General features: G+C 39.8%; 1 long non-coding RNA gene across 3 annotated transcripts in view; it reads right to left on the bottom strand.

Annotated features, from left to right (window-relative positions):
- The window catches only part of LOC113956815, a 62,618-nt gene extending 50,426 nt beyond the window's left edge, over positions 1 to 12,192 (bottom strand). For 2 of the 3 annotated variants that reach the window (XR_003530958.1, XR_003530957.1), the window contains exons 1-2: positions 12,040 to 12,160; positions 11,886 to 11,961 (exon numbers count right to left, since the gene is read on the bottom strand). This is a non-coding gene — a long non-coding RNA (uncharacterized LOC113956815). Of the gene's footprint in view, positions 1 to 11,885; positions 11,962 to 12,039 lie in introns of all 3 variants that reach the window. The other variant, XR_003530959.1, reaches the window with a different exon arrangement.
- Between the last annotated feature and the right edge of the window lie 808 nt (positions 12,193 to 13,000).

The raw sequence follows: 13,000 nt of genomic DNA, 5'->3' as shown, positions 1-13,000 counted from the left end.
ATGCATTTTCCCTCACTGACAGCCCTGCAAACTCTGAAAGTCACAGTTGTGTTCTCCTTTCATTGCTGTTCTTCTGAAGTGGTGTCTTACTTAAAACTCTGTTGTTAATGTCAGAGATAAAAATTATCAAAACTACTTCCCTGCCACTCAGCTAATTCTATAGGATTCTACAGAATTTTCTCACATTCTTCAGCAGCTCACCTTTCTGGGTCGCTTATGCAAAAATTGAGCAACCCCAAATTAAACAACCCTTGTATTCTGACCATAAGAAACATCCCATTTGTGTCCAGTTCAAATCAGAGGTAAAGATGCAATCTTTCTTACCTAACTCCTCTTGTGACTGGCTCAATAGTAAGTTTAGAGTGCTCACCCCTGTGCTGTGCTCACCCTGACAGATCCCTCCATGGGCATGGGTGCTGCAGTGGCCATGGGCTATGAATTTAATCTTCAGAACTTTTGCTGCTGCCCTGAAGTCCTCCCTTGCTCTAGTGGAGCTCCTCTCTGGAAAATGCCTCCATTTAGCCACATACATGGAGACCATCAGCCTCATGATGTCCCAGGAAACCGCAACCTGTAGTACATCCACCCATTTACCTTCAGAGAGAAATCCTTTAAAAGGCTTGGAATATAAAAAATCCCAACTAGCGCACAACCTAAGATTACCATAAAGCTGTAAGCATAGTTAAGGGGGGGACACACAAATCACTCTAAGATTTGATCTCTCTGAATCACAAAGATTCAACATAAAAATCTAGTTATGAGGATTGTTAAAAAAATGAGCTTCAGAGTACGAAATGTTAAAGACATTTGCAATCTTTTAGAGAAATAGTGTCTTGTTCAAGATCAGACTTTAAATCATCCTCTCTAAGTTGTTTGAATGTTGACTCCTTGCAGGCAGGTCAAGTAGATGTGAAAAACTGTTGGCAAATGTGTTTCAAAAGTGTGGTGTAACAGACCCGGTACTGGGATGTCACGGTCTTCTCTTCTCAGAAAGGGATTAGGGTCACATTTTGATAGACATTTCATTTTTGAAGATGCATATAAATACTTACTGACAGTTTTGAAAAATTTTAGTGTCTCACTCTTGTCAAAATTTTTTAAAACCCAGAAGCATCTCAGCTGCTTTGAAAATTCCAGGAGTTACTGAGCATGGCAAAAGCCCAAGTGACTTTAAAAGTCTAATCATCAGTGCCTGTAAATGGCTGGCAAAAGAACAAGTAGAACAGACCCCTTACAGATTTAAAGCAACAGATACATAGATCACACAATGTAATGGGATGTTTTGCACTGCTCTGACCCTGTTTCTTTTATTAGGATCACGTTATGTCATCGGAGCTGACTGCAGGAGACAGCTGTGAAATCAGGATGAGACAAAAATCAGGCCCAACACGAATATGTAAAAGCCATAGTAACATTTCTTGTTTGTAAACTCGCTGGGATGTCATGATTCACCTTTTGCTGGGGATTTCAGGATTTTGACTAAGAAATGAGCAGAGTTCTTTGCTGGATTTCATCGGCATGTTCCCAGCAAAATCTTTTCCAGAGGTGCACATGAGCTCCTGCATGAGAACAGGATGAAAACACCCATGAGAGAACTTGGACATTGTACTTTCCATGGATCACTTCAGGACTCTTGATTTGAGTTCTCTGGATTTTTCTCTCAAACCATCCCCTGAATGGCAGCAAAATGAATGTGATGCATGGTTTGAAGAAAGTGCATTTACCTGCTGATCTGAGCTCTACAGTTTCAGGAAGGTTAGTGAACTTTTCCGAAAAGCTACTGTGATTTTGGACAGTATTAAAAAAAAATAAATCTAGTAACTTATCCTATTGTGTTTAGAGCTTTCAGAGGAATTCTGGATATTATGTAGTAAAACCCAAACTCTGATGGACCATTTTCATCTGCAGGAAGAATTCTACATAAGAGAATAATTTCATGATCCTATTTTCTATATGGGAAAAAGTGAAGCACAGGAGAATAAGATGATGCAGGAAATCCCAAATTTGAACTCTCAGCATCCCACAGATAGTGAGAGCCTTACCCACTAAGCCTTCCAGCAGAACTCCAGCAAATGAGGAAATGTGCAGTATTTAATACCTGGCTGGTAATAATACTGAACACCATTTAAATACCAACCAAACCATGACTTTAGAGGTCTTTTTCAAAGAAGCTGAACATTCCTGTTGACCACTTTTACTTAAAATTAAGGAATTACTGAAATAGTGATACAAGGTCCTAATTTTCAACACCCACTCCAGGAAACTGCCTGTCTACTAATAAAAAATTTTTCTCTGGCAGGGGACAGTAGGTATTTAGTCCCTGCTTTCATGGAGAGGACAGATCTGGATCCACACTCCCTCACAGTCTGGGACTCTTTACATCAAGAATTTTTTTAGACATAAGGAAAGCACTGGGACTTAGTAATTTTCTTTTCATTTCAACTTGCAAATTTCCCTGGAAATTTGAAAACCTTGGATATTTCCATAAAAAGTGACAAGTATTTACTTTTTTCTCATTCTTTGATGCACATCTAAGTCTCATTAACCAGACATAGTAACAGATCATGTTCCAATTTGTTCATGCCATTCTACAAAAATGCTGATTTGAGCTTACACTGCCATGTTTATTTATTTTATTTATATTGGCCAACTGCTAAAGCAAGCATTTTAAACTCCTAGAGAAACTTGCAGCCACAGGAAAACTGGAATTAGATCAAAATGTCCATATGGCACCAGGGGCATCCTCCTTGGAGTACAAACAGAGCTGTGGAGAGCAAAGATCCCTGTGCTCCCCCTCCCTCTGTATGGGAATGAATATTCAAAGCACTGGTTCTCAGTCAAGTCCTTGAATAACTGACCCAACCAAAATCAAGGAATTGCAAAATGCCTCTTTTCATGGATATATGAGAACAACTTCTCAGGGTCAGCTCTGGCCTCTATGGAATGTACATTTGTTGTTCAATTTTGCAGATGGAATCTTCTACACAGATTCTGCAGTAACACTAGAGGGCAATAATGCATGAGATATTCAGGATTTCTGAGCCTGAGAATATCTGAGTGGCCTTCATTTGTTAATTCATCATTTGCTTCACATGTTTGCTTTATTTTAGAAAGAACTTGTTCTGGGATAGGAAAAGAGGAAGAAAAAGCTTCACAGAAGACCAAAAATTAAATATCGCTTGCTTTCACAGTGCTGTGATATTCTTAAAAGAAAGTGAGAAACTGTTTTGGGAAGGAGGTCTGCATACAGGGAGATGGTGTCTCTTCCAAAAAAAATATTAAAGGACGTATTAGAGTCCCTGAACTTATTTCATATTTTGGTGAAGCCCAGACAGAGAAAAATGTCTTGGAAAGGAAAGGAGAGAACAGGGAAAAGGGAAAACAAAAAGAAAAAGGGGGAAAGAAGAGGGAAAAAAAAGGTTCATAGAGATAGGTAGAATTTAAAAAAAAAAACCTTTTCAGTAGAGATATGTTACCTGCACAACCCATAGACTGTACTTTCCTTACTGTTGAGTCTCTCCATAAGATTTTTATTTAAAGCCAGTTGATCTGAAAACTGCAAGTTCGGCAAGGAAAGGGGGGAAGGGAGGAAGGGTTTAGTTTGGTTCTCTTTGCTCTTGAATCTGATCTATCACACTTTCCTACAGTGTCCTGGGTCACATACTCCTGTAACAACTGCTCTCCCTCAGGTTGTTATTAGAAAAGGATATTGTCTGAAGCTTGGACACTCTGTAGTGCTGGAAAATAAAACAAAAATCTTCACATCTTGCTGCTTTCAAGTCTCAATAAATTCAAGGAACCTGGATGGCTTTTTGTCTTGGATGCCTGTCTCTGGTGATTAACATCTTCAGGGTGCATTCACACATCAAGAGAAGGTTTTGCTTCAGAAAAAAAAAATCTTTCTTTTAGGAACGTCAAGTGCAAAATTAATGATTCAGGATTCAGTCTGGAAGAAAGAGATATAAGTGTGAAGTGAACCTTTAATGGTCTGTTAAAGGGAGTGACTGCTTAGAAGAGTTTTTATAGCACTGCACTTCCTGCTACTTCAGTAATAATAACACCAGTAACAGTAATAATGCCCACCTCTGATATTTCACTTCCCATCAGCAGAACACAAGTAATTATGTTCATTTCTTATCTTAAAGAAAGTGTTACCGAAGAAAGCAATGTGATAATGGGATGTTGGCAACTATCTGTGTTTTTAAGCCACATAGCAGGACCAGTTTTGTCTCCTGTACTGAGGCAGGATGCAGGGAAGGACCAAATATCAGCCAAAACTCTTCTTGAGCACCCACATTTTAAATAGATCGCTGTAATTTCTTTAAAGGTGAGGTGGGGATCGTGTCATAGCCCATGTCACAGGGTGTCTGGCTCCTTTGAGTAGAAAAAGAGTATGTTGGTTAAATTTGAAATCCTCTCTGTTTCTGCTCTCAAACATGCAGCACAAGACCAGCATGAGGCCACACTGCTACAGCAGGTTATTTGTGGGGGATGATACCTATCAGTTCAAGCCAGGCAGCTTAAAAACACAAGATGATATTATTTTTAAGAAAAGGAATTAAAGAGAAGTCTTAAAATGCTCATCAGCCTGAGAAGTCTTCATTTTTTTTTCCCCTCCTACTGCCAATAGGAAATTATCATGTCATATGAAATTAATTCAGGTCATGACAGAGCCGTGGTAAAGCCAGAGGCCAATTCATGGAGATTGCTCAGAACAGACTCTCTGTTTTCCTGTTGCATTTAATGAGCCTTTTGGTTGAAAAATTTGTTGTGCTGCACTGCAATTCCAGTATAAGATGAATGTGGCTCCCGTGTTTTAGAGCCCGTCCACGACAATTACTGAGATTCCATTGTTTCCACTTTCTGTCCCTGTGTTCATAGGTCTGCACTCCCTGTGTCTCTGGCAGGGTATGAAAGGCAACACTAAGGACATTCACACAGGTCAGGTTTCCTGAAGAGATCTTGCCTCTCATACCAGTGCTCCTTCTGCTAATCCAAACGTAAAGATGAAGAATAACAATTCATTTCAGGCATATATTATTAATTTTAAGCAGTCTAGTTTTTCTTCCAGCCACTTTCTATTACCCACATGTAATGACCCTTGCCCACATAAATCAGCCAGGAAGATTTAATTCCCTTACTGATGAACCCAGTTCTGTTCATTTCCAGTCTCTACCTGCAAAACTCAGAATAGAATGCTCAGTTTTTTCTTGGTCTTCTGGAAGAAGTAATGCAGAACTAAACCCTTCAGTGAAACTTGGAAAACTGCCCTTCAGCCCCTAAATGATGACTATAAACTGCAGGAATTTTAAGTGTTTTGCTCTCTTGTATTTAGCTCTGCTATTCTAGATTATCCATGATTTTTGCACTGTCCATTTTTGTTGAATGAGGTGATAATTAAACACATGCAGTCCACAGAACAGAAAGTGTTATTCAAAACTAACCAGCAAAGGTCACAGAATAAATACATTGACAACTTGCTAAGAAAGGAGATTATCCAAAGTCTTGACTTGGTGTTATTTCAAATCCCAAGACACAAGAGAGTTTTTATTCCCTCTCAATTCCTTTGTTGTTCGGGGATTTCTATGTATTGCTTAGCTTAAATTTCTGCCAAAGCCATCCAATCAACTCTGTTGACTGCTTGGTGAAATTCCCTTCTACACTTGAGTCAGTGTGTACTGAAGAAGAAGGTTATCTGCACTATTAAACCTTTGACTTCTCGTCTTTTGAAGAGATCATTTTACATTTTGCTATGGCAGAGCTGTAATTAGATCTGTTAATTAAGGACAGAATGAACTTTTTAAAAACTCTAAACCCCTTTGCATTTTTGATAAGTTTGCTTAGGTTGCTACTGACCTTCGTACAGGGTTTGCCACTGCTTATTAATTGTTAAATTTTAATTAGGCATGCTGATGAATGTGCTAGCCTTAGCAATAAATAAAAGGTAGCTTCATTTATAATCGGATATTTACCAGTCTGCACTGAAATTATCTGCTTTCCTAGAACACAGTTAATTTAACATATTTTGATAACAGTAATTGGGGGTCTATAAAACCCAAATGCAAACAGATAAATATAATGACTCCCTGGTTCAAAGACTGAATTACCAGTGCTAGCAAACTGAGCTAGGACACCAGGTCTTAAAAACATTCTACAGGCACTTGAACTAAATGACTTCAAGAGCTGGTCAGATATTCATGGTATTTTACTGAGATTCCTTCAAAACATGTTTTCCAGAGAATAATCAACCCTTCTTTTAGAAAAAAGCAGGTCAGACTGGGGAGATAGAGGAGTAAGGGGATGAAGAATAGGATCATCTTTCACACCTAAGGGAAATGAAATTTTGCAGCACCAGTGAGCAAGCTGCTTTTTTCTTTGCCAGTAATACCTGTGGCCCATCCCAGTGCCTGTATGACCCACCCAGGTCACAGATCAACACACCAATAAAGCTGTAAAGCAAAATAGTGGGAATCTGTCCCAAACTCCCTCGAAATCAAAGGGTTCCAAGGATCAAAATAATTCTTTTAGATTAACCAATAGCCCCATAGTGAAAGAAATAGCAAGTGTCTTATCCTGTGAGATTACTCTGGGAGAATTGGTAACTACACTATTTAAACTGGACCTCCTGCCACTTTCACTTGTTATCTCTGTGAAGGATCATTAGAGAATCTTCTCATGAGGAATAAGATATTTAATTAGCCATGGCCATGGCCATGAAGCAGAGTTAACAACCACCAGCTCCTGACACAACACACTTACATATGTAACTTTATCCCTGAGTTTAGTGCCATAACTCAAAGTTGCACAGTGAAAATACAAGAGACAGTGGTTGAAGTCCTGGTAGAGGAAAGTGGCAAAAATCAGCTTTAATACCCACACAGTCCCTGCCAAACTTCAGATATCAGTGGCCAAATGCTTTGCACCCAGCACGTCCACAAGGAATTGCTGCTGCCACCAGTGCTGATTTTCCACTTGTTTCACTGTTTGCCTTCAAGAAAGAGCACATATGATTCACTTTTTACTAGGAAGTTTAAGTATCTCTTCCCAAGGAATGGATAATTAGATAACTATCACGTTATCTGTATTATTACTGATGAAATGCAACCCAAATTTCATTAGGGATGGTCCAAACAGGTTTAGAAGGCCGATGAAGTGCACTGCTCAGAACTGTGAGTGCAGTGCCAGGGCTTCCCTGTCCTCTGACCATCTCAAAGCACGTGGTCACTGCTGTGTGGCTTGATGCCAGTTCTTCAAGTGTCAAGTGTGGTTTGATGCCAGTTCTTCAAGTGTCAAGTGATGCTTTCAAGATTCACACTGCAAGCAGCAGGGCTGAGGACTGACTTGCCAGGGTGATTTCGGGCGGTGATGAAAGTAGGACTTTTCAAAGGCTGATGCTTTGGGAGCCTTCTAGCAGACTGTGGGAGTATTTTGCTAGTGGTACACCTAGTTGCTAGCTTGACTTACAGTGAGAATTCAGAGATAGGAGGCAAATTCATTTTCTGGGCCCTAATAAGTATGTCTTCCCAGAAAACAAGTTTCAGCAGACTCCTTACGTGGGTCTTATGTGTTTGATTATGTCCTGACACTGAAAAAGAGACCTAAGCCAGTTTTCAGAGAGTATTCAAGCAACCTGTCTGCTTTTAACCTTGGTTTACCCACAGATGTTCCTGGAAGTCTACTGACAATCAACTCTTTCCTTTTGAAATCAGGTATGATTGCATGCTTGGCTTCACTTTTCCCTACAATGAAAAAGCAAGAAAAATATCTGAAAGCTTTCCCCCCTTAGAGACATAAAAATGACATTACATCTTCAGCACAGGGTGGGGCATAATTCCCTGATCCTTCCACACAAAGGCTGACACATTTTACCTGTGCTGTTGATTTAAGTGAAGACCAACACCCCAGAAATACAGTTGTTTCTGCAACAGAATATGGGGCATGAAATAGGGGCTGCATATCAGTCTTCTTAATAATGATCTCCTCAGAGCTGTATTAACGAGCTGGAAGTGAGGAGAGCAGAATTTCTTCCCCTTGAACTTAGACTAGCAGCAGGACATGAAGGAGCTGTAATAGAATGTTATTTTACAAGAAGTAAATAATGTAATAGAGTCTATAAGGATGTCAGCAGGAGAGTTAGAACTGTCATAGCATAATCCTGACTTGAGCAGCAATGTGTGAAAAAGTAGCCTGCAGCAGTTTTTCCAGTACTTCAATAATTTCTGCTTTCTCGCTGATCTTTGTTTACTCTACTTACCTTGTCAAAAAAATGTTTTACCTTATGTTAAAATGCTAGCTAAAAGAGGAAAATGTATTCCCAGAAATCCCAACTTTTCAAGCATACACATTTTGTTTTCTTTTCTGTTGTTGTTGTTGTGGAAAAGAGGGAAGAATTGTATTCCCTTCACTTAAAAAAATATGAAGAGTAGTAAAACCATAAATAAAAAGAACCTGCCTGTGTCTTTGTTACTTCTTTTTCTTTCAGACTAATGAATAATTCAGAAAATTGGCAGTATTAGACTTCACATCCTTGTGATATGATGGCAGATTTTCCAGTGAGTCCTCAAATGTAAGCTCAGGAGGGTCATGAAACTACACAGTTATTGTTATTGGAATGCAGGAACATCTTCCAAGGTACTGCAGCACCTTTATATCATCACTGAAGCAAGGCAGAGAGGGCAAGTTTGCAACTAAAGAAAATGCTAAGTATTAAACTGAAGTTACAAAAAAAGAGGAGGGGGGCTAACTCTCTTTTTTTTGTCATTTCTCTTTTCATATGACATCTATTTATATTTTCTTAAACCATTATTACAGAAATGTTGTAAAGACAAGGGGGACAAACTAACCCAAACTTTCAGGATGGTTTTGCTCCTGCTTTGACACTGTGCAAAGAGTTCAGACTATGTACCCCCAGACGAATACTCTCACAAGCCTTCACGGGCACAAATTCCATCTGACTTTCCACAGGATTCAGGCTCCTCTATTTTCCTTTTTAGAAAGTGTTGCTTCTGCTGTTACTTTGCTACCTGGTGCTCCTGCAGAACCCAAGCTCCTCTGCAGTTCTCTCACCCCATCCCAGTCGGAGCCTAGGGAATACTATGCCATGTTTTAAATTCAAATTGTGTTGGCTCCTCTTGGTTTGAGACAGACCTTTAACATCAGTCTGGTGTAATGTGTTTGTATGGTATATTTGTCTTGGTTTTAAGGAAATACATTAAAAACCTTTCACTGAGAATATGAGATATTGCATTGTCCTTGAAATTGTGTTTGGACCTTCAAAGCCATTTAATCTCAATTAAAGCAGAGCATACAAGATAAGGTGCTCTGAAGATGCATTAAAGCGTGTTATAGTGCCAAGCCTCCCTGCACTTTGACACATCCTAAAAGCACTGTGGCACTGGTTTAAAGGTGTGGTTCAGAAAGCTCCCTGTGCCCCATTATCCATGGATCATTAGCATAACTCAGAACTCTTCCAGCGCTGTGCCAGTGTGTGCTAACAAGTGCTGTTAATGTATGAAACCTTGACATGATAGATTGTAATGCCTCTGGCTCTGTCATGTCAGAGGCAGTTTGTGCATTAAGTCAAACACACCAGGGGATTAGATACTTAAGAGTTTGGAAATGCACCATAAAGCCTTTTAATTCAGAATCACCATTTGTAATCCATCCTCGAACTGCAAAGTGCAACCAAAAGTTTGACCTCAGATGGATGGTCAGAAATTTATTTGAAATGAGTTTAGGGTTCTCAGTACAGTCCTTCCACCATGGGATGACATCCTTCATATCATTCCTACTGGGATCCTGAGGGCTGTGGGTGAAATGAAGCCCAGGCTGCCCTCACAGCTGAGCGAGCACAAGACATTTCAGGGTGACATGAGCGAGTTTGTGCTACCATTGATTTTGTTGCACTAATTCAGAGGATAAACAGAGGACTCAATTCTCCAGAGTTATCAATCTGGCACCTTTCAAGCACATTTAGATTGGCATGGGCTTTTGTTTTCTGTTTTCTTTTTTTTCCCTTCCTAATTACATGTTAAGTGTAGCAGTGTTAACAGATGTCACTAGAATATAATCTCCAAAGATTTCAAGAGCAAATAACACTAGGAAAAAATTGATTCACAAAGAAATGTTTAGCTATCACGATCATTGAAAATAAACTACATTATTTTCTTAAATGCCTAGTTCAAATACTGGTTTTGGAGTCATTTTGACAGAAGATTTTGTCAAGGGTGCCAGCAAACAGTGTTGAATGACAATCATACAGGAAGAAGATGGTGTAATAGTCAGAATTCACCAGTCACAAAGATGAAAGGCATTGGATCATGGTTTTTACAGGCATCTAACCTCCACACTTACAATATGGTTCGTATAGCAAAATCCTACTGTGCCAGAAAATACATTTATATTTTTAACATGCTGAAAATACTATGAGTACCATGATATCCTGGTTCTATTTCCTCCTTGCTTTTTGAGCTTAGGAAACCATTTTTGTATTTCTGTCCCTAATTTGTTAGCTGATTTTTTTTAAAGCAGATCACTTACTAAATAAGTCCGTTGTTAATAAATTTATGGTTGGTTTGACAGAAAAATTAAAAAAAAAAAAGAATTATGTAGGAACCTGAAGTAATGAATACATCAGAATGCCTACTTAGATCCCTACAAAGTAATGCCCTCAGAAGCACAGAGCTCCCATAGCTTCCAAAGAAGGGGGTGACAGCTCTGACAGCAGAGCTGTTTTAGTACCTTAGCCCACATGTGGTCATGCACACTAAAAGTGATGCTCACAAAGCCTGTCATACCTCTGTCATAATAATAACTGATTAGTAGTTAAGCTTCTTTTTGGAGTTCATTGCCATTGCCTCTTTATTTTACACTAATAGACAGCAGTAATTTTTAATATGTCTATTTTGGATATGGCAAAGCAGGTCACAAAGAGATGAACACACTGACATATAAATACTTCACACAAACTCTCTTTGTAGCTCATGTACTTTATGTTTGTTTACTGCTACCCTGGTCTACTGCCACAAGTAACACCAGCAAAACCAGAAGAATAATCTGTGAAAACTGACTTCTACGTCAGATGAGAATATCCCTGACCCTTATCAGAACCTCTGTTGCTCATATTCCACTGGACCACAGCACCTGGAGCTGTATCAGCACCTCCAGTTCAGACAAGTCCCTGAGCTGGCTGGCTGGGAAGGAGGACTAGCCAGAAAGAAACCAGCTTGTCTGGTCCCTCAGGGCATGGGGAAAGAAGATGTGCGTCTGTCTGCAGCTGATCAGAGCTTTTTTTCCACTTGTTTTCCCTTCCAACTTTGCCCCTGGACTTTGGGATGAGATCTGCTCCTCTTGCCCATCCTGAGTAACTTAGGGGGTTTATATTCCCCTGGGAGAAAGCCCATTAGCACCATCCCCCACTGGCATTTTTCCACAGGCCCTGAAGTCTCCAACACCAGAACAGAGACTGCCCCAAAGCCATTGCAGAACAGCTTCAGCTCTGTGTGAATGCTCTTTTCTCTCTGCCACTGAAAAGCAGTTTCAGCAAAGCACATCAAAATTGTGCAGTTTTACCCTCATACTACTGTATTCTCCTCACTGTCCATTGCTTAAAATGTGAAGAGAATCTGGGTTGTATCTTGTTAATCACCTGGGTCAGATTCATATTTCCAGTATTTCTGGAACTATTTCAGTGATGAACTGTAGATGGAGTTATTAACCCACCAGAAACATCTGACAGACGAAAAGGAAAAGACCCTCATCAATTCTTCTCCAAAACATTTCCAATCTTTTCAATTGTTTGTTCATCTACTAAAAATAGTATATTTAAAAGCACAGAATGGCAGAAGGCTGGAGTTGTTGAAGCACATGACAGATATGACAGATACCTGGTTTGGAAATGCCACGGGACTTCTTGCCCACATACCACTGTTCACCTCTGAACACTTCTCACCAATTCTACAACTACAGACAAAGAACAAAACCATAAACACAACGGGAAAAGGAGAGATTTCAGGATCAAAAAATACACAACCAACCTACTCCTCAACAAACCACATTCATAGAAACACAAATGGCCAAATTTACTTGATTACATTTCATTTTAGGAGTAGCAATAGCTCCTCACTGTCACCCAGCTATCAGCTCACGTCACAGCTCACAGTCTCTCGTATTTCAGCCTTGCTTTCAGCTGAGCTTCACCAGTATTTGAACTTGGGTAATGATCAACCCACTGTTCAGTAACATCACCACTGGGTGAATGCAAACAAAACCAAGTTCACTTTCCAAGACATGCCATCAGCCTACTGAAAATATCAGGATGACATTCCCTTTGTAACAGAAGATCTCTCAATTGTTACAACACTTGCACATTTCTAAGGAAGCAGAACACCCAGTCTGCTGTGGGTTAAGATAATCCCCTGGAACTGCATCATAAGCAAATTTTACTCCTGTTCAGTGATTTATTTAAATGCAGTTATCTCTGAAGGATAAGAAAAAAATCCTCAGGGTATTCACAGAAGCAGGGAGTTAGGGCACAAGGGGATTTTTCACCTTCACATTGAATTAACTGACTTTATTCTAAAACGAGGATGGTCAACCAGGATGATCAACCAAGCATTTGCCCAAGACTACAGAACACAACTAGCAGAGGAACTCTGCTGACCTGAAGGGCTTTTGAGTAATCTAAAACCTCAGCTGTGGGAGCAAGTGAATTAACAGGGACTACTGGGGCTGAAAACTAACAGCCAGTCCTCAGCAGGATCCTGGAGAGCTATTTGAATTCTAAGACACTCCTCACCTCCTTCTTCTCTATCCATTTTCCAAGGGGTTTAGTATGCATTTTCTAATGACCCTCAGCAACATGAAGATATCAAGACAAGGTTTGGAAAGTTAGGAAAGCTGGTATGATCTCTTCTAGCCAGCTGTTCTCAGAACCCATGCTGAGGCAAACATGGAATCATCCTCTCACCTCAGGAGATCCCAGGGGAACCTCTGGAGAGAA

Source organism: Corapipo altera, unplaced genomic scaffold (genome assembly GCF_003945725.1).
Source record: "Corapipo altera isolate COAL_440 unplaced genomic scaffold, ASM394572v1 140b, whole genome shotgun sequence".
In the NCBI taxonomy this organism is placed as follows: domain Eukaryota; kingdom Metazoa; phylum Chordata; class Aves; order Passeriformes; family Pipridae; genus Corapipo; species Corapipo altera.
The sequence above is the reverse complement of the archived record's forward strand: the minus strand, read 5'-3'. Positions and strand labels throughout refer to the sequence as shown.